This window comes from Panthera leo, chromosome E3 (genome assembly GCF_018350215.1).
Source record: "Panthera leo isolate Ple1 chromosome E3, P.leo_Ple1_pat1.1, whole genome shotgun sequence".
Taxonomy (NCBI): domain Eukaryota; kingdom Metazoa; phylum Chordata; class Mammalia; order Carnivora; family Felidae; genus Panthera; species Panthera leo.
The window spans coordinates 16,590,111-16,610,726 of record NC_056694.1 but is presented as its reverse complement, the minus strand read 5'-3'; the positions used below and the strand labels follow the sequence as shown (position 1 = coordinate 16,610,726).

Genomic DNA, 20,616 nt, shown 5'->3' with positions numbered 1-20,616 from the left:
CTGAGCCAGCCAGGTGCCCCCCCACCCCGCATTTAAAATGTACACCCTTCCACTCAGCAGTTCTGCCTTTAAGAGTTTACCCTATATGTACAAAAGATGTACGTTCCAGAATATTGACTGCAGCCTCACAGCTGCATCACAGCTGTAACCGAGGAGAGCTGGGTTCAAGAGGTTATGGCACACTCACACAGCTGGAGGATATGCAGCTATCTGAAAGAATGCGATGGGTCTGTGTGCACCGACCTGGCACAGTCTCTAAGGCTCACCGTGGAATTCGAAAAGCAAACTGTAGAGTAAATAACGTGCAGAGTACGCTACTATCTACGTCAAGAGCAAGTGGGGGACATACGTGCTTCCACACGCGTAGCTCACTTCTGGAAGAACAGACAAGGGCACTCGTGTCTTGAGAGAAGGTGGTAGACTCGTGGTGAGGGGAGCAGGATGGAAGGGTGGTCTTCGTACTCTACACTGCCTTCTTCTGTTTTGTTTTATCATGTGCTTGTATGATTTTTTTCAAAAGAGCATTTAAATATAAGCTTTAAAATATATACACAAAGAGGCGCCTGGGTGGCTCGGTCGGTTAAGCGTCCGGCTCTTGATTTTGGCTCAGGTCACGACCTCACGGTTCATGGGTTCAAGGCCCTCACCTCGGACTCTGCACTGACATCATAGAGCCGGCTTGGGATTCTCTCTCTCCCTCTCTCGCTGCCCCTTCCCCCACTCGCGCTCTGCTCTCTCTCTTAAAATAAAAATAAGTTCAAAGAAAAAATCTGCAAAACACAGGGATTGTGCAGAATTGCCACCGCACAGGGTGCTCTGGGAGTGCGACAGGTGTGACGGCTCGTTTTGACCAAAATAACCTGCTTTGGCACAAACCCTATCTCCGTTAATGGCTAATGAGTTCCTCTCAAGGTGCTGTGGTTTAGCCTGTATTAGCAGATTAACATGGTTCAAGTATATCTAGTGAGGGTTGGAGGTTTGAGGTTTGTTTTGTGTTTGTGTTTACATTAAAGACAGTTATGCCTTTAATCAATCAGAATTGTTCGCCGTGAAACTAACTCTCGCCAATCCGCACCTGCTCGCTTCAGCTTGAGGCAGTCTGCTGTACGCTTCCAGCACGTCGACGGCTGATGTTGTTTCCCACCCATTCGACAGGAGCCGTTCTTTCTAGAATGTGCAGCGGAGAGAAAAGGCAAGGTACGAGGCACTGTTGCACGAATCCAAGGCACTCTTGGAGCACATGAGAACTTGTCTCAGATGACTCCTTTTTCAAAAGCCCGTCCCAGCCCCCATCTTTCTTCTTTTTCTTTTCCAATTTTCTACACCGAACATGCATTGTTATCATGGGAGAAAAGTCACTAATGTATATTTAAAGAGAAATAAAGCAAGGAACTTCTCCGTGAGCAAGAGTGTTTGAATGCGTTCGAGGCGTAATGTGACATATCCCACCTATTTAATAGGGGCAGGGGTGGGTGGTGTCTCCTCAGCAAAAAAAAAGAGAAAACCAAACAAACTAAAAAATAATAAATAAAAGATATTTAAACTCTCTATTACAGATTCTAAGAAATGTAAGCGACGTGTCAAGTGCAAAGTCTGGACCAAGTTTGGATCCTGTTTCAAACACACCACCTATAGAATTTTTTTCTGTTTTTTTTTTTTTAAACAACTGGGGAAATCCAAACACGGACTGTGGAGTAGGTGCTATGGAGGAGTTTCGGCTGCTGTGTGAGGTACAATGATGATGTTACCATTATCCCGGGGTGGGGGAAGAAAATGCTTACTGGTAGGAGATTCACATGGAAGTCTTTATGGGGGTAATGCTATACTCTCTGGATGTGCCTTAAAATATTCCGATGACAACACCGACAAAAAACGGGGATAAATAAAACAATATTGAAAGATGTGAGTCACCAAAGTTGGCTGATGGGACGTGGGTTTTCGTCCTACTGTTCCCTCTACGTTCATGTTGTTTGCGAATATGCATACTGAAAACTTGGACTAATAGGGTATGGGAAATGGGAATGTGTATTTTCCAAACCAAGATGGCGGCCCAGGTCTTGGACTTCTTTAGCGTGACGAGCCAGCGGCCCACGTGGAACCCCAGCTGCCCGTTCAGGTGGGCACGCGACAGGGCTTCTCACATTCTCTGATCTGAGAAGGGAGTGTGCCCTTCCCTGGGGGGTTAAGGGTACCAAAGGATGTCCCCGCCCTGCTCTCCGACCTGTGACTCTCACGGCTTGCAGGTCTCCACTCCCGCCAGGTCACACTGTCGCCTCCGCCGGTTTTCGATCACGATCTGTCCGAACCGGTCGGTCGTCCATGTTCACCTGGGAAGGGAAAGAGGAGGCTGGGCGATGCCAGAAGGGCTTCTCGAATACGCAAAATCAGACAACAGTATTCTGTTTCTGAACCGTCAAGGCTGATGTTTGCTAATACCCAGTGCAGTCAACGGAGTCGGGTGCGGGCCCGGCACGCGGGGCTGACGAGAGCGTCGTCTGCTGCCGCCCCCTGCGGGGCAACCGGGCGGTGTGCGCTCGGCCCGGGAGCCGGTCAGACCACTGAGCGGCTGCTCCACAGGTAGACTCCCACGTGCACGCCAGGTGCAAGAGGGTTTACTCCGCAGCGTGATGTGTAACGGGACCTATGACGGAAAGGACTCACATGCCCATCCGCTGGGGTTAAAGCAGTTGTGGCATGGTCGTTCAATGAAATATCACATTGCCATGAAAACAGCAAGAGGACATCCAAGTAGATGTAGGTACAGACGTAGACACACAGACACAGATACAGATGTGGAATGATTCTCAGATAACAGACTCTCGAAAAGTACAGTACAGAGGGCTGTGCATAACATGCTCCTGTCTGCCCTTAAGAAAAAAAAATCTCTAGCTACATTTATATATGCGCAGAATAATTCTGGAATCTGGCAGTGTTGCTTCCCAGGTTGGAGGACTCACTAAGGTCCGGGGTAGAAGTGAGACTTACCTTTCCCTGCATACCCTTTTGTACTATTTGATTTTTTTTTTGAAGTTTTGCATGTGGTGTTACTTATCTAATGAGAAACCATTTAAAACCCCCTTCTTACGATGTTTATTCATTTTTGAGAGAGACAGAGCATGAACGAGGGGAGGGGCAGAGAGAGAGGGAACCCCAGAATGCGAAGCAGGCTCCAGGCTCCGAGCTGTGAGCCCAGAGCTCGACGTGGGGCTCGAACTCATGAGCCGTGAGATCATGACCTGAGCCAAAACCAGATGCTTAGCTGACTGAGCCACCCATGTGCCCCCCATTTACCACTTCAAAAAAAACCATTAACGTATCTATACGCACAAATGTCACAAAACATACATAATACACCGCGCACTAGTATTACTTTGTCCCCAAACGTCAACAGTTTACTATACGAAATGATTCCCAGAGCTCCCGTGACAACGGTGGCAGGCAAGAAGCAGCATCACTCTCTGTCGGTGGACGTGTGAGGCTTACGTGGCATGAATGGTCACACTGGGTGCCTGTGAGCACGTGCTCCGTCGTCTTCCTGCCTGGGTCTGAATCCTGGCCTGAAACTTACCAGCCGTGAGGCCGTGCGGCCGTGGGCAGCAAGCTGTCCAATCCCTCTGTGCTTCGGTCCCCTCACCGGCCACACCCGCCACACCCTGGTTACTGTGACAAGTAGGTTAATACAGGTCACACTCATGGAAGGTGCCAGCTGTATAGCAAGCAACTTCTACAAGTTCGCTACCCTTATTATATCAGTACTGAAATTTGCATCACTCAGGGAGCCTCGGTCGGTAAGCGACCGACTCTTGATTTTTGGCTCAGGTCATGATCTCACAGTTTGTGGGTTTGAGCCCCGCACTGGGCTCTGTGCTCACAGCATGGAACCTGCTTGGGATTCTGTCTGTCTCTCTACCCCTCCCCTGCTCGCTCTCTCTCTAAAAAATAAATAAATATTTAAAAAAAAGTTTTTTTCATCATTCATGTGGTTTTTGTCATTTTAAAATACTGATTAGGAAATCATGGAAGGCATGTGAGCAATTAGTACACCTGAGGAGGCTGATGGTTTGCATTTGTTAGGAAATTGCTGAATTCAGTGAAAACGGACACATCCCCAGGCTTGCTCCCAAGTGACTGGGTCCATGGTCAAGATTCACTTCGGCAGCCACGGATAGTGCTGGCAGGGCAGGAAAACCCTGGGGTGCACACCGCAGGAAGAGGAGAAGCCCCGGATAGCACGTCAACTATCAGGGCGGTAAGAGGTGGAGAGCCCCGTCGTGACCCAAAGTTTCAGACCGTAACAACGTGAGCACTGAGCAAGGTTTTGTCTGGCTTGCTACAAATTCTCCCCCGGCATGCCCGCACATGGTGACGAGGTGGCCCTGCAGACCCCTTGCTCCAAGGCAGTCTAGTTCCCTTCCCCTGGAATCTGGGTTAGGCCTGTAACTTGCTGTGGCCAATACAACAGTAGCAAACACGACGCAAGCGGAAGCTGAAAATCACTGGCACGTTGGCCCTTGCCCTCTTGCTAGGAAGTCTGAACCCGTGTGGCAATGAACCCAAGCTGGCTTGCTATCGGAGGGGAGGCCCTGTGCGTGAGAATGAGGCATCCACATAGGAGGGAACCCCAGGGGACCCCAGCTACAGGAGTGAACCCCAGGGGACCTCAGCTGCAGCTGGCTCCAGTGGAAGAACCACCCAGCTAAGCCCAGTCCAAATGGTCCCCTCACACAATCCTGAGCAACTTGTGAACTACTCTGAATTGTGAGTTGTTCGAGACCGCTGAGGCTGCAGAGATTTTGGTACACATCAAAAGCTGACTGATAAAATGCAGAAATACTGCTATGCCTTTAACAGAATCTAATTCTTCTTACACAAACTTTTATCATCAAGAATTAAAAACAACACGAACAGTCTTCAGCCAATGACACATTAGTATGCGGTCTGAGTTACCAGACCCGAAGTAACGAACAAATTACGAAACAGGAAAAGCAATAAACTCCTACAGAAATCTCTAAACGCTTTACAGTTGGAAGGGAACACAGGCAGCCCTCAATCATGTGAGCTCTGCTGATTTATTCCGGCTCCTTCTGACTCCTTTACTGGATCCTCCTCCTTCTCTGCCCCTTTACGCTGCTGTTCCTCATGGCTGGTTGCTATTTTTCTCACAAAGCAAGTAGGTTACTTTTGCCTATTTTTATTGGCGGGGAATTTCAAAACAAGTAAATTGTCTGAACTGAAAATACCCAAGAGATTTGCTGAAAAGAACATCGTGTACGTTAGTGTCAGAATGTAACCCATGCGGTTAGACTCAGTGCCTGGACTCATGATCGCTAGAGAGAAAGGCTACCCACAAGTGCTGCTGGCTTTGACCTGACAGTCCCGACTATCCACTGTTACTGTTCATCAGGATTTCCTTTTTTTTTTTTTTTTTTCTTTTTTTGACAAGGAAATGTTGTATAACTCAAGTGACTTAAAAATATACATCCAGGGGTGCCTGGGTGGCTCAGTCGGTTAAGCATCCAACTTCAGCTCAAGTCATAATCTCACAGTCCATGGCTTCGAGCCCCACATCGGGCTCTGCTCACCGCTCCGAGCCTGGGGCCTGCTTCGGATTCGGTGTCTCCCTTTCTCTCTGCTCCTCCCCGGCTCGTGCTCACACTCTCTCTCAAAAATAAATAAACACTAAAAGAAATTAAAAATATATATCCAGGTGCGCCTGGGTACCTCGGTCAGTTGAGCATCTGACTCTTGATTTCGGCTCAGGTCATGATCCCAGGGTTCTGGGATTGAGCCCTGTGTTGCGCTCCATGCTGAGCATGCAGCCTGCTTGGGATCTTATCTCTCTCTCTCGTTTCCTCTACCCCTCTCCCTGACTTGCACATGCTCTCTTTCTCTCTCTCCAAAATAAGAATATATGTATGTGTATACAAATACACACACACATATGTATGCATATATCTACAAATGCTCTCTGGACCCAACTGGGTCATGGTACAAAGAATGAGAGAACTAAATCCAGAGGACAGACAATGAAGTCCAAGTTGCAGATGAAGTTGAAAATCAGAAAGAAAAACATTAAAAGGAAGTTTAAAGTAAGCAATATTTTTTAACCCAAGTCTAAAACCCCAGATTATATCAATAGGAACGATTAGAAAAAGTGAGTGAGTGGGAAAAAAGTTTCAAAACCTCAATAGGTTGGTAATTAGAGAAAAACAGTTCCAAAAACGTTTTTATTTATTTAAAAAATTTTTAAAAATGTTTATTTATTTTTGAGAGACAGAGCACAAGCCGGGGAGGGGCAGAGAGAGAGAGGGAGACACAGGATCTGAAGCAGGCTCCAGGCCTCCAGGCTCCAAGCTGTCAGCACAGAGCCTGATGCAGGGCTCGAACCCACGAACCATGAGATCATGAACTGAGCTGAAGTCGGATGCTTAACCGACTGAGCTGCCCAGGTGCCCCTCCAAAAACCTTTTTAATGCAAAAGGCACCGACTATTACATACGGTATTACCACATGGGGGGAAGCCAGGTGGAGAAGGCTACGTGGGAATTTCCTGTACAACTTTTGCAACTTTTTTTTACAAATTTGAATTATTTGAAAGTAAAAAGTTAAACACGTTTACAGTGTATTTTTAAGAGGCAGCCTTCGCCAATATTAAAAACAGGATTAATACTTTTCAGAAGAGAAGTCTAAGCGAAGCAAAAACAGCCCACGGAGGAAAACACAGAGCACAAATGAACCCCAGAGAACTATGAATGTAATTCTAATACTTGTGATAGCCGCTGTTCCTTATCCATTTTGTAGATCTCCAGGACTGAGGCAAACTTGCCTATCAAGAGCTCCCCTGATTAATTTTTTTTTAAGTGTATTTACTTATTTTGAGAGAGACAGAGGGCAAGCAGGGGAGGAGCAGAGAGAGAGGGAGGGAGAATCCCAAGCAGGCTGTGTCAGCACAGAGCCCAATGTGAGGCTCAATCTCATGAACCAGGAGATCACGACCTGAGCCGAAATCAGAAGTTGGATGCTTAACCAACTGAGCCACGCAGGCATCCCAAGAGCTCTCCTGATTTGTAAGTGATTATTTCCCTGGCTATGTAGCACATTTGCCCAAATGGTGTGTTTCTACGTTCGCAGCGGGTTGCTGCTGGTTACCACCGCAACTGTCATAATCTACAGATTATAGCTTATGCGCCAATTTCCGTTCAACTGCTTTCACACGCATACTTAATATAATCTCCAAGCTCTCCGCGCAAAGCCTGACATGGGGCTCCATCTCCCCAACCGTGAGATCATGACCTGAGCGGAAATCAAGAGTTGGACGCTTAACCAACTGAGCCACCCAGGCGCCCTGCAGTTATAGGTTTCTATACATATAATTATCTTCTCTCAAACTTTATGGTATCAGGCATCAGTATGTTATAAAAGCAATACACGTGATTCTGATGTGAAAACAGGAGAAACATTGCTTCTCAAAGACTTAGAAAACCTCCCTCTTAGCAACGAAATGATAAACATTTCAGAATTAAAAACGGAACACGGGTATCATGCTGCACTTTCACCTGACCTTATTTCGTATTCGCATGAAATCACAAACGCGTAAGAGGTTAAAACAAGATCTCACTGTGGATTCACGTTACATTTCTTTAGCTTCTCTTCGAGTTCAGGTGAATCTCGGAGATCTGCTCCAATAATGGCATAGCTCTTTGAATCCAACAGGTGTCCATTTGGAAAGCCAAGAAGAGATTATCGTTTCAACAGAAATTCATCCAGAGGTGATCATTTCAATGGATTTCTTTTCAAAATTCAATTATTTTTTCTCCATTACAGAAATACATGTCCCACTGCAAAAAGGAAAAAAAAAATCAGGAAGGAGGAGGGTGGAATGAATGAAAATCACATCTTCCAACTATTAAATGTTTTGGTATAGAACATTGCAGTCTTCTATACATACAACATAAACCCATACACACAACATAAGCACATTTTCTGTCACACAAATACGTACACACACATCACACAGGAAAAAGAAAACAGGGCCAATTCTTCTTTTGAAAACTACTTTTCCTACTTAACAGTAATATCAATGACATCATCATCTGTAATGATTCCCTAGCATTCCATCAGTGGATAAAACAACTTACTCAGCCAAGCCCTCACGATTAGGCCTGTGGTATCTCCAAATTTTCTCCATCTGAGGCACTGCGATGAGCATCTTTGTATAGACCTCATGAAGCACCTGTCCAGTTAAGTAGGTCTCTAGGAGTAGAATTAGGAGGTCAAAGGGTAAAATATTTAAGTATTGGTACCGATCAGCTGGCCACTCTCTAAATGTCGTGCCAATTTGTGAGATACTATGTTTAAAAGAAAATAGCTTCTAAAGTATTTACAAATACAATGATAACATTAGCTTGAAAATACTCCCACAGAGGGGCGCCTGGGTGGCGCAGTCGGTTAGGCGTCCGACTTCAGCCAGGTCACGATCTCGCGGTCCGTGAGTTCGAGCCCCGCGTCAGGCTCTGGGCTGATGGCTCGGAGCCTGGAGCCTGTTTCCGATTCTGTGTCTCCCTCTCTCTCTGCCCCTCCCCCGTTCATGCTCTGTCTCTCTCTGTCCCAAAAATAAATAAAAAACGTTGAAAAAAAAAATTAAAAAAAAAAAAAAAGAAAATACTCCCACAGAGATCGGACAGCATGGTTTCTATAGTGGTTCTCGAGCTTTGGCAGTCATCAGAATCACCTGGCGGGCTTGTTAAAACAGACTGATGGCTTCTACCCCCCGAGTTTCTGATGTAGCAGATCTTGCAGTAGACATTTTGTCAGATTCTTTCAAAAGTTAGACATCTGTATTTCCAACCAGTGCTCCGCAGTGGTGATGTCACTAGTCCAGGACTACACTTTTAGAACCACTGGTACGGATGAAATTGGCCACAGTTAAAAGTTCAGTGATGGGTACATGGAGGTTCATTTACTTACTTATTTTGAGAGATGGCGGGGGGAGGGGGGTGGGGGAGGGAGAGCGGGGGAAGGGTGGAGAAAGAGGGAGAGAAAGAATCCCAAGCAGGCTCTGTGCTAATAACACAGAGTCCAGTGCAGGGCTCAAACTCATGAACTGTGAGATCCTGACCTGAGCCCAAATCACGACTTGGCCATTTGACTGACTGAGCCACCCAGACGTCCCCCTTGATTTACTCATTCGGACTGACTTTTCATTGTGTGCCCATTTATATACTTTTAAGTTTCACCTCGTGCATATTTCAGCTTTAAGAAATGATCAATTTCAAGATGCGTATTTTTTCTCAGTTTCACATTTCTGAAATGAGGATGCATCAGTCAATAACGTTTCGGTTTAACTTATCAGCACCTTTTCTTTCCTGACGGTAAATAGATAGTGTGATTCTTGCAATCACAGCCTCAAAGGTTTAATGAAATAGGGCAATTTTTCAATGAAAATGTGTCAGTGTTATCATCGCCTATCACTTTTCTCAAATTTTCACTCACATTTGTATTTTCATTAATTTTTATTTCAACTGTCCCTCTCCCAGAATGATGGCAAGATCAAAAACTATCAAGGACAGGACTAGAAAATTTGCCCACACAAGACACAAACCCAGAGTTAAAAACCAAGTGAAAGGCTAAGAAAGAAATCTGCCAATCAACAGTTGATGAGGGATTTGTATCAAAGAACATTGCTTTATGTTGTAAAGGATTCCTATAAATTGAAAAGGAAATGAAACAATGCAACTGGAAAATATATGAGCAGAGGAAATTTACAAGAAATCCCACAGGCCAACAGAAGGAAGGAAGGGTACTCCGTTTCACTAGCACGTTCAAAGTTATAAAAAATTTAAAACAAAGTTACAAAAAAATCTTTAATTCATAGATTTGGCAGACTGGCAGGAATTTTTTAAAATGGTAGTAGCCAGTGTTAGCGAGGGTGTAGGGAAAGGGAACCCGCATCTACTCTGGTGAAAATACAAATTAGTCGAAAGGGTCTTGAAGCACGGCTTGGCAGTAGCTATTAGAATTCATAAGATACAATTTTTTGAACTGGCAATTCCTGCGAATATGCACATATAACTAGACTTTCTACAAAACTGTTTAATAGGAAACCATAAAGAAGGCGGCAATCTAAAGGACCATCAGTAGCGAATACGTTAAGTAAAATGGAATTTCCATGCAGAGGAGTACTACGAAGTCACCAGAAATAACGAGGTAGATCTAATCTGGCAACATGAAGACAGCCGTGATTCCCTAGGATGCACGAAGAACAAGTTTCAAAACAGTACGTATAAATTATTCGCTTTACTAAAATTATACATATAACTGTATTTATTTATTTATAGAAGTATAGATTCACTCTTTCAACAAATACATGTTGATCTACATCATATATATTTATTTATTCAATATATGCATACTCCTTCACCAAAAATTTACTGAACCTTTTGCGGGCCGGGCACGGGATTCTATTTACATGTGTATTTTCTTACGCGTGATATTTACCTGCCTCTAGGTACACTGTCCATCCACAGGAGAAAACACCCTGCACAGTGGTTATCGTGGTGGGGGGAGAGATTACGCAGGGTCTTTACTTTCTACTTCACATGCTTCTACACTGATGGGTCGAAGGCAATGCAAAGTGCTAACTAACCCTTTCATTACAGCTAATCCTTCTGACGCAAATATTAACCAAATATACAGAAAAGTATGACGGCTACGATGTAGAGAAAGCAGATGTGCCAGCCAATGGCAAAGCCTGAGAAGGTTGTACTTAAAATTTGTACGAGGGAAACAAAGGATGGAGGAGATATTAGTTTCTGTGGGAGTCTGTTCACTAGGAGCGTGACGAGGGCACTGTGCTGGTGTAGAGGCCTGTCTAGTTGCCTGACGTTTCCTGTGTTATCTGTGCCCACCATCTAAGGCCATCGTCTCTGAGCATGTTTTCTGACCTGAATTATTAATAAGCCCCTTGAACTTCTCTGTCAGACACACACTGAACACAATGGAACATTCTGGAAGAGTGTTTGTGACGTTAGTTTTAAAGGCTTAGAAGGGAGGAAAGAGTTGTTGGAAACACTCATACTGAAAACTTACGGGGAAAAACTGAGCCCCGGGGCCAAGGACCTAACGTAACAGGTGAAGCGGGTCAGGTACGAGACAACAGTGGTGGGCATGTGCATTCCCTCTCAACGAAGCAGCCATGTAGGAGTCAGGGTCTGAGGCTGCCGGACTGGATTTTTCCAAGGAAAGATTTTCGGGAAAAAGCTCCTATATTTGAAATGTTTGCAGCTCACTGAAATGTTTTTCAAAAGATTTCAGATTGGGACCTATGGACATCTAAGAGGGGCCATACAAACAATTGTTTCAAGTTCCTTCACAGTAGATGTGATGCAGAAGTATACACTCTATGACGTCAGGTGCACACACGCGCAGACTCAGACGCGCACGCTCACACACACACACACACACACACACACACACACACACCATCTTTAAAAAGAAAGGGGAAGAAAAGCAGAGAGGTAGCCCATACTGTATTACTTAGGTTAAGGGTACTTGCCAATTTGCAGTGTGTCCTCTGAATGTCATTCTATAATGGGTTGTAATAAGAAAGGCTTGTATCTATGGGAGGATGGGAAAGAGAGAGAAATGAGTCAAGTAGCTTAGTGAAAAAATGCAAACACCCACTACCGAAATGGCCAGTAGGTACCGCTACTGCTCAAAGCAAGGGTGACTCCAGAGGGCCTGCTGCTTAATGACGTCTGACCCTAGGCACACACGTGAAAAATTCAGTGGATCAGCTCTCAGAGTAGGTCAGTGAGCGTTACTCTCCGAATCTGACGTCAAGTCACAAACTGATCATGAAGCACTCAAGACGTAGAAACCGCCAAAGATAGGCTAGTGGTATGTTTCCAAACGTTGCAGTGTTTTCCAAGCCATCTCTCGTTTCCTGCTTCTGCTCACTCAATTAAAAATTTTAACCATTATTAATCACAGACAACTAAACAAACCGATTCCTACTCAGACCTGACGTCCAGTAACATTTAGGTGATGACTCTGCTCTCCTCCAGAATGTGCAAAAAATTAGACATCCGAGAGCCGATTTCAGTATCGCAACCACCATACACACATCTTTCACCCCAGAAACCTCCTGTAGGCTTAAGTGAGAGCCCACCTGCTCTTATTTGACTCGGTGTCCTAACAAGCTAGGTCGTATTCTGTGGCTGCACAGCATCAGATGCCATAGCGCATCTCAGATGCACACTACGTGGGGCGCCTGGGTGGTCAGTCGGTTGAGCATCCAACTTCGTTCGGCTCAGGTCATGATCTCGCACACAGCTCATGAGTTTGAGCCCTAGGTTGAGCTCTGTGCTGACAGCTCAGAGCCTGGAGCTTGCTTCGGATTCTGTGTCTCCCTGTCTCTGTGCCCCTCCCCAGCTTGCACTCTGTCTCCCTCTCTCAAAAATAAATAAATATTAAAAAAAAATTTTTTTTAGATACAATGCACATTCCGTGTAATACAATCTTGTATTTGGAAAAGGGGAAAACTTGATTCCATAGGGTAAGTTAGGAAAAAAAAAAAACTTGAAAAATATTTCTAGCTTGTGGGAATTACACACCTTTAAAGGACAAGGTGAAAGTTTTAATGTTTACTAAAAGTTTTTTTAAATGTAAGACTTAAGATTTTGTTTAAATGACTAATTTAAAAAGAAGGGGAAAAAGTATACGTTAAAAACCACTGAGAAAATCTGACCTTGGGCTTGAGGTCAGGGTTTAAATTTCAGCTCTACCCCTTTGTCAACAGGAAACCTTATGGAAATTAGCTTAACTTCTTTGAGCTTTGGTTTCCTCAACTGCTAATAAAAGCATGTCATTCCTGAGTCGGCTCTGACGACTCAATGAGATCATCTGAGTGAAGCATTTCACATGGTGCTACCAAAGCTCTCAGCAAAGATTCACAAACTCGCCATCTATAACTGCAGAATTCTTAAAACATGGACTCAGGGTGGCCCCCATACTATCTCATATATAGTAAATGGCCAATTTGGCCTCCCATTATTCATTCAAACGCATTTACTACACATCTGCTCTGAGCCAGGCCCCTTTCTATGCTCTGGAGATACAGAAGTAGCCGGAGCACACATGAAAATTCAGATTATTGGAACTCCTGGTTGGCTCAGTCGGTTAAGTGTCCAACTTTGGCTCAGGTCATGATCTCACGGTTCACGAGTTCAAGCCCCAGATCGGACTCTGTGCTGACAGCTCGGAGCCTGGGCCCTGCTTTGGATTCTGTCTCCCTCTCTCTCTCTCCCTCTCTCTCTCTCTCTCTCTCTGCCTCTCCCCCACTCATACTCTGTCTCCCTCTCTCTCTCTCAAAAATAAATAAAACATTAGAACACTTTTTTAAATTTCAGATTAAAATTAAACCACTATAGGTCATTTCTATTAAGTGTTCAGAGAAATTACGTTAACGGACAGAAGAGTTGCAAGGGAGGGGACATTTCATTTTGAAGACAGTTTGGAATGGGGATCTTGGGGCCAGAAGGAAGGTGGGAAGGGGGTAAAAGGGAAGAGTCCCCTAAAATGAGGTCTCTGGCGTTCAGACCGGCCGCCTCCTGAACGCTGCTCCTGAATCCTACCGGGCTCTCTCCTGTGGTCAAAGCCATACTCACTTGATGCTGTGCAGCTTTCTCGTGACTCTCATGGGAAAGTCCACTTCAAAATATTTACTTGGGAGAAGATCTTCATCCTGAGGAAAAACACGCAGTAAGCTCTAGAATTATGTATTCACTCCTACATTTACTGACCACCTTCACGTACCGAGCGAGTACTAGGCCCCGAAGAGCATCAGGGCACTTAAGGGTTTGACATGCAGGAACGATATGGGCAGAGATGTATTTTCCAGATTACTGTGGTCTCCACGTGGGGAATGGATGGAGGACGGGCGTCCGGGGTTCACAGCTGTCCAGGGAAGAAGTCACGGGGAGCCTGAACTGGGGGAGCAGTGCCTGGGATGGAGGTGGGGGTATGTGGAGGCGCTGGGGGAGTAGGACCTGACAGAATTTTCCAAAAAGCAGATCGAGATGAATCAGAGAGGGTCAGGACACCAATGCTGACCAGCATTTGAGGGATAAAATGGAATAAAACAGCAAAAATCCCGAAGCATCGCGCACAGTGGGGGTGAGTACTGTTTTGTGACACGTTTACTTTTTTCTGTGAGGGGAGGATACAGCGGGTGGTAAAGGGCAGGTGCTCTGGAGCAGGGGACGGGGGTTCGAATCCCAGCTCCACCGCCTGTCTGCCGCGAGGCCCCAAAGTCACTCCACTCCCTGGGCCAAGTTTCCCTCCTCTGCGAAGCAGAGACAGGGACAGCACCTCACGGGGTTGTGAGGAGTAATGAGGAAATAAGTACACACAAGGGACACTCAGAACGGGGCCTGCCTTAGTAAGTGCCACGTGTGTGCCTTTATCATTGACTGTCATGGGGACGGGGTCCCGAGGTGGCTCCGTCGGTTAAGTGTCTGACATTGGCTCAGGTCATGATCTCACGGCTCGTGAGTTTGAGCCCCACGTGGGGGCCAGGGCCCGCTTTGGATCTTCTGTCCCCTTCTCTCTCTGCCCTTCCCCCACCGGTTCTCTCTCTCAAGTTAAATAAATAAACTTAAAAACCTTATTGACATGGGTACTTAGAAGTAGGTCTTGGCCTGGGGTGTACATTTATCTTTACTGAGGGCTGCAGTAAAAAAGCGTGGCAGACGCGCGCGCACATGCACACACAAACAAACACACACACGACCTTGCTCCCCCTTCTGCATCCCCGGCCTGGTCTCCCCTTGGCCCCCTGGCCATCCTAGCACATTCTCTGTCACGTCCAATCAATCCCTCAGCCCCGATGCGTATTCACGAACGCATTCTCTCCTCCTCAGCTCTCCAACTGCACACACTGTAAGGACACCGCTGTCTGGACTCTCAGCGACACCCTGCGTGTTGCCTGCAGCAGCTCCCGATGCCCCTGAAGCTTGGGGAAAGAAACAAGGCGCTCCACAACCTGGTGACCTGCCCGGCGCCCCCCCAAAGCGCTCTTCTAACGCCTCCGTATCCACCTGTACTTACATTCCACAAGTACAGAGCCGCTTCCTTAAAGTGGAAAAAAAGACCAAGAAAAAGACACTTGTTGGTGCCCAGAACCCGGTGGTGGGCCTCGCAGGTGTGGGCCGGGATTAAGGAAGAGCTGGGGTGAGGATGACACCCCTCTTTCTGACTCGAGCAACTGCGCAGAACACCATTTACGTGCACAGTAACGAGCGATGGACAGCAGGGACCGAGAGGGAGCCGGCCCCCCACGACAGCATGACGGGCAGGGAGGCAGCAATCACAAGCAAGCATTTTCCAGTAGGAGGTGACCCTAAGGGCAAGTGTCAGAACTGGGAGAGCCAGCTACCCCTCAGCCCTTGGAAAATCTCAGGGGATCTGGTCTGGGGGACAAAGGGGGAAGGAGGAAGGGGGAGACAGGAAGACAGAGACAAAGACAGTCTCCTGACCCATCAGAAGAGACACGCTCACCGATCTCAACCGTTCTCTCTTGGTGCTGCCGCGCCCCCCTGCCCGTGTATAGGGCAGGGCCTGGTAAAAAGCTGTCCGAAGATATTTGGAGGAAACGTTTAGAGCATACCAGAAGATGACTTTTGCTAGGAAATTCCAGAACACCCTCTAAGGATTTCGCTCACACGATATGAAGTTAAGGACACGCTAAAATTCCAGAAGGCCAGGAGAACAAAAGCAAATGCAGGACAGCATACGATCCTATGGCTCGTCTAGGACTTCTGACTTTCTAAAGAGCTTTCCCACTCATCAGCTACTTGCCCTCTTAAGAATGCCGATTAAGGGGTCACCATGGAGGGAAAGCTTCCAAAAGGCACACTGGAGCTTTTAAGGAACAGACATCTTCTTTCTTGCCTTTGGGGAAGGGGCAACAAATGGCTGCGGGACATGACGCTTCAACTTTTTATTCTGGGATTCCCCGAGCCCTTCCGACACTCCACTCGCCAGTAGCTCGCACGTCACAGGAGGCACGGAAGGCAACCGGGACCGTGCATAGCTACCGGAGGGCAGCCGGGGACAACCGTGAGGAAGAGTATCCCGTAGGCTCAAAGGAGACCCAACGTGGCCGACCGCTGCACAGGCTGCCATATTGAGACTGACCCCCTGCGTCCTTGATCCTCTGGCCGTGTGGAAATAGGATTCAAGAGACACCAAGAAGCTGAGGTCCCTTAAAGGGTTTCACTCACCCTTTATTCTTTGTCTGGGGTTGTACTGGCTTTCCTGCATCCTTCTCTCACCCGCTGCTTGAAGGTGGGAGCCTTCAACTGTCCCTTCGACTGGTCTTGGGGCCTGACGTCATACAGAACGAGCTCACACACCAGCGGCAGCAAAGAGCCTGTGACCCACAGCCAAGCCTCTGCTGGTGCAGCCAGGGGACCCTCCCAGGTGGAAGGTGCACCAGACAACAAGACTAGCCGACGAGATCTCCCCTCCTCTTTTACAGAAGCACGTAGAGCTCAAAAACAGGGCTCAGCGAACTTGCTGTAAACAGCCAGTACTCTAGCCTTTGCAGGCCAGACGGTCTCTGCTGTGACTTCTCCACTCTGCTGCCGTAGGGCTAAAGCAGCCACAGGGAAGATGGAAGGAACTGGGAGTTGGCTGTGTTGCAGTAAAACTTTATTTACCAACATAGGTGGCAGCCTAAATTTGGCCCGTTCAGCTCCTGCTCCAGAGAGCAAACAAGCATCATTTTTCTAAAAAGAAACTTAGGTTTTTTAAAACCCTTTAGACTGATGTCATTATCAAAACGAAAAAACTCCACCAAATTTTTCAGACCCTGCACTATTCTCCTTCCTCACTGCTGACAGATGACCTTTTCCTTGGAAGGGGCACATGAGCTTCAGTGTACCTTGCTCAGAAATAAAAATCTCAGGGGCGCCTGGGTGGCTCAGTCGGTTAAGCGTCTGACTTCGGCTCAGGTCATGATCTCACGGTCCGTGAGTTCGAGCCCCACGTCGGGCTCTGTGCTGACAGCTCAGAGCCTGGAGCCTGTTTCGGATTCTGTGTCTCCCTCTCTCTCTCTCTGACCCTCCCCTGTTCATGCTGTCTCTCTCTGTCTCAAAAATAAATAAACGTTAAAAAAAAAAATTTAAAAAATAAAAATAAAAAAAATAAAAAAAAAAAAATAAAAATCTCAGATTTAGTAATGATTAACCCACCTACACGGCGGGGGGAGAGACCAAACCACGGGACCACGTTGAAAAGGGTGTCAAGCCCAAAGGAGGAGTTTCTCCCGTGGCTTCTGTTCACACCGCACGCATTCTGCCACTGCATTCTCTTCCAGTTCCTTCCACCACGCCGTGCTCTCTGAGGCCCAGAGGAACCGCCGACCTATAGCAAAGAGCCCCCCTCCCCCACCCCACGAGCAGCCGCAGGGCTCTCTGGAGAGAACAAGGAGGGAATCTGGATGTGGACGAACTGCAGCCTGTTGTTTGTTCCATGCTCCAGCGCCACTGGCTGTCCGACCTGGGGACGCCATGAGCTCTCGGAGCCCGCCTTGCCCCGTCTGGGTACCACCCCCCCACCTGCAGAGCTCTCATGTTCATTCCCGAGGTCATGGATGTGCACGCCCTTCAGAAACGTTAGCTATCTTCTCCTGAATGAAGAATGCAGAGGCAACCGGTTAATACTAAGGCTGTGCTGAGGCCACTGATTTCTCGCCTCAGTGAGAGAGAGGCTGGGGCACCGATGACCAAAGACCTCATCTGGTGAGCTGATGAGGGACAAAATACACACTCAGGTCGCATTAGGCCCACACACTCTAGTTTATCTTGGTGTACTTCTGCAAGAATCTGGGGAAATGCACGTACCCATGACTGCCACATGACCGACCTGACAGAAGAACCAAGAGAGATCTGTACAAACCTACAAAAAAGAAAACGCAATCAGTGAGATTGCGTAGAGAAAGCAATGAAAGCAAATCAGTGAGATCGTTGTAGAGAAAAGGTTTGGTGCTACAATTCCAGCCCGGAATCAAAGACCAGGCCTGTGGTCCTGATTCTGCCACTAACTGGACCGATTTCCTCTTCTGTGAGTGAGTGTAATTATACCTGCTCTTGAACCCTAACGAAGGAGGTGAGGGACCAAATCAGAGAATGGAGGGGCACCTGGATGGCTCAGGCAGTTGGGCTCGGACTCTTGATTTCGGCTTGGGTCACGGTCTCGTGCTCCGTGGGATAGGCCCCGCATCTAAGCCCCACTTAGGATTCTGTCTCTCTCTCTCTCTCAAAATGAATAACTAAACTTAAAAGGGCTTTGTGTCATGTTACCATCACCCAGCCTTGCAAATCTCCAAGCTATACTGAAGACACCGTCACGACGACAGTAAAGTCTTTTGTTGTCGTCAAAACGGCAAATGCCTGGGCCCCTGGTCTCAGCTACTCCACTGGCAGGGCTCTCGCACACACGCAGAGAATGTATACAAGGATTTGGATCAAAAGCCCTGTTTGTGACAGCAGGAGCTAAGAAGCAAGGCACGTATCTAGGGCCCTGGTGACATCACGTACGTGGCTGACAGTGGTTGCACAGCAGGTGCAAGCAGATGGGGACAGGGACGCGGGACAGGCAGTCACCGCATTCCTTTTGAATATATTTCTAACATTTAAAACAATGTTTATTTACTTATTCTGCGAGAGAGATGGGGGAAGGGCAGAGAGAGAGGGAGAGTGAGAGAGTGACAGGATCCCAAGCAGCCTCTGTGCCGTCAGCACAGAGCCCAATGCGGGGCCTGAACCCACAAACCGAGAGATCATGACCTGAACCGCAATCAAGGGTCGGGTGCTCAACCGACAGAGTCGCCAGGGCGCCCCTGACATTTTGAACCCGCTGGGAACCTTCACAAAATTAAATAATTGGGGAAACAAGGGGGCGGTATTTTTTAATTTACCTTTAGTCTCCAGAAGGTGGTATCCATCCCAGCCCCAAGATTTAGAATCTCACAGGGACATTCTGTCTTCCCTAGAAATGCCTTTATAAGCTGATGGACGCCATGGACGCGAGCAAAATATCCTGAGAGAGAGACAGAGACAAGCCATGACTCAGTGATGATGGAAATAAACCTTGCAAAGTTCACACCAGGAGGACAAAACACAACCCTTCTGCCCTTCTTCAGGGGTAGCGGTTTAGGTTATCCAGAGACCTTATGGGAGAAGTAATGACTTTAAAATTCTCTTCCTTTTTTTTTTTTTTTTAAAGCCATCTGAACCAAAATAAGCACAATCTATCTAATGGTTGGATCAACTACCTTAAGGAAAACGCAACGCCCCCTAATTCTACCTATGAAAGAAAAATATTTTATATCAAAACATGGGATCTAAATGTCCCTCTTAGAAATGTGTCTTTTCGTGGCTAAGTGAGAGCTACTCAGAATTCGGCTGAAACTCAAAATTGGGAGACCCTCTGGAAAGTATTCTGGGGTCAGGAAATGGGGCAGATAAATGTCAAAGCAAAGACAGCCATGTTTCTTAGCGTGCTCCCTTCATCTCCATCCTGTGCGGGTTAGAGCCTGGATGTTTGTAAAACACCACAGGCGGGGTTGGGCGGGGGGCGGTGCACAGGCAAATGGTGCCTAATAAACTGACTTGTTAAGCTCTGGCGTGGGAAGCTGGAACAGAGGAGACAAGAAATAAGAGGGTGAAAGGAAGATAAAATTGATCTGGGTTCTAAAGCCCTTCTGCTTACAGTATTACTATTTTAAGAACAAAATTTGAGTGGCATTTATAGACACTTACTGCAATTTGACATAGGGATTTCATGTCTGTGGATTCTACTAGTAAATAATTTGAGCTTGTCTTTTTACATGTCTCTTTTGGGGCGCCTGGGTGGCTCAGTCGGTTGGGCGTCCGACTTCGACTCAGGTCATGATCTCAGAGTCTGTGAGTTCGAGCCCCCTGTCGGGCTCTGTGCTGACAGCTCAGAGCCTGAAGCTTGTTTCAGATTCTGTCTCCCTCTCTCTCTGACCCTCCCCTGTTCATGCTCTGTCTCTCTCTCTGTCTCAAAAATAAATAAACGTTACATGTCTCTTCCATTTTACTTTTCTAGTAAATCCTTTTTACCGTGGGTTACAGAGTATCATCCACAATGGACTGGACATTGGAAAAATTTTTAAAATGCTCCCCACACGCTGTTTGGGAAGCACTCTCCTACTATGGGGCCCTAGTCTAGCGATGCCAACCCAGGGAGAGGAAGAAGGAAGGCCGGAGGGCTGACCTGCTGCCCAGGGCCCCCAGCACCCAGGGCACCATGGTGGGGCCCTGCCTCTGCAGCGTCTGTTAGGAAAGTGTCCTCAAGAGCGCGGGAGGGAGGCTTAAGGCCTCTTAGCCAGGCCTCGTCCAATGTTACTGATGCCTAGTTTCACCCTCAGCTCAAAGTAAGTACCATGTCCTTATTCTCAGGAAGCACCACTTTAAAATTTCTTTGCATTTCTTATTGAAACTACCCATAGGATCCATCTTTAGGGCCAAGATGCCCTGCACCCACAACAACTATCGTCATTTGGCCAATTTCTCAATCTGGCTGAGA

At 46.9% G+C, this 20,616-nt stretch overlaps 2 long non-coding RNA genes across 8 annotated transcripts in view; one reads left to right on the top strand and one right to left on the bottom strand.

Moving 5' to 3' along the window:
• The first annotated feature begins 745 nt into the window (after positions 1 to 745).
• Positions 746 to 20,616, top strand: part of LOC122209867 — a 90,176-nt gene continuing 70,305 nt past the window's right edge. For 2 of the 3 annotated variants that reach the window (XR_006197782.1, XR_006197781.1), the window contains exons 1-3: positions 746 to 1,197; positions 1,557 to 1,730; positions 10,100 to 10,276. This is a non-coding gene — a long non-coding RNA (uncharacterized LOC122209867). The remainder of the gene's footprint in view (positions 1,198 to 1,556; positions 1,731 to 10,099; positions 10,277 to 20,616) is intronic. The other variant, XR_006197783.1, reaches the window with a different exon arrangement.
• Positions 1,308 to 19,140, bottom strand: LOC122209869. 5 transcript variants are annotated; one of them, XR_006197787.1, is made up of 6 exons: positions 18,983 to 19,140; positions 13,668 to 13,744; positions 8,139 to 8,253; positions 7,619 to 7,838; positions 3,569 to 3,660; positions 1,308 to 2,327 (listed from the first exon to the last, which is right to left on the bottom strand). It is a non-coding gene; the product is annotated as an uncharacterized LOC122209869 (long non-coding RNA). The 5 variants fall into 5 exon arrangements; XR_006197788.1 differs by lacking the exon at positions 3,569 to 3,660 and having other exon boundaries at positions 7,635 to 7,838; positions 18,983 to 19,134; XR_006197785.1 differs by lacking the exon at positions 3,569 to 3,660 and having other exon boundaries at positions 18,983 to 19,133.